Here is a 1,377-nt window from a genome sequence, read left to right as displayed (position 1 = left end):
CCTCCTCCTCCTCCTCCTCCTCCTCCTCCTCCTCTTCTTCTTCTTCTTCTTCTTCTTCTTCTTCTTCTTTTATTTGGACAAGGTTTCACTGTGTAACAGTCCTGGCTGTCCTGTACTACTAGCTCTGTAGACCAGGTCGGCCTCGAACTCACAGAGATCCACCTGCCTCTGCCTCCCAAGTTCTGGGATAAAAGGCATGTGCCACCACTGCCCAGTGCAGCTTCTATTTCTAAGTAACATTTCTAAGTAACTTAGACTATTTTAAGATCATTATTTATCATTTCCCTATTGGTAGGATATTGTCTTTACCTCTCTTTACGCGTGTGTCCCAGCACAGATGAGTGTGCATGTGTGTAGAAGCCAAAGGACAACCCTTTTCAGGAACTTTCCATATTATTTATTAAAAATGTAATTTACTTAGACAGGTTCTTACTATTAGGACCAGGTTGACCTGGAACTCATAGCGATCCTCCTGCCTCTGCCTCCCAAGGTAGGATTAAAGCCACCATGCCTGACTTGTGTTTATTTTTGAGACACGGTCTCTGACTGGGCTGGAACTCACTCTGCGCTGGCTGGACAGTGAGCCTCAGGAGTCCTTCTGTTTTCACATTCCTTCCCCCTTGCTTGGATTGTAAGCAGTCGCCACAGAGCCTGACTCTTTCGTGTTGTTCTAGGGATGGAAGTGAGGTCTCCTGGGGATTGCTGTGAAAGCATTTTACAGACTGAGCTATCTCTTCAGCCCCTGTCCTACACTGGTTAGAACATCTTGCTGTGTTGTATGTACCAGTAGTTAGTGTCTAGTGGTTACTAGGTAAATAATGTTCAAAGCTGAACCCCCATGTATGCAGTGATGCTCTCTCCCTTGTTGGACAACTTTCTGACTTTGTTTTTTGAGACAGGGTTTCTTTGTGTAACAGCCCTGGTTGTCCTGGAACTCTGCTTCTTCTTTTCTCGCATTGGGTTTTCCTGGGTTTCTTTTCTGTATTCTTGTATACTTAAAGACAAGTCAAACAACTACAAATTCTTTTTCTAAAATTCCTAGTGACCACTATAGTCCAGATCTGTGCAAGAGACAGGAGAGCTGACTAGAAACTCTTTCCATCAGTGGGGAAGAGTCTTAAGTTCTTCTGGCCTGGTTGGTGTCCCTAGAGGGTACCATGACAGCCTCCTGCTTTAGGGATGCGGTGGATAAGCCTGAGGGTGTTGACATGGCCGGGAGTCCCGCACCCCCCACCCCCCACCCGTATTCTAGGCTGTGCCTGGGTTTTGTTTTTCCTTTTTCTTTTTTTTAAAATATGTATTTATTTATTATGTATACAATATTCTGTCTGTGTGTATGCCTGCAGGCCAGAAGAGGGCACCAGACCCCACTACAGA

Source organism: Alexandromys fortis, unplaced genomic scaffold, assembly GCF_014885135.2.
Source record: "Alexandromys fortis isolate MF-2015 unplaced genomic scaffold, M_Fortis_MF-2015_v1.1 scaffold_26, whole genome shotgun sequence".
NCBI lineage: Eukaryota > Metazoa > Chordata > Mammalia > Rodentia > Cricetidae > Alexandromys > Alexandromys fortis.
Note: the sequence above shows the minus strand (reverse complement) of the source record.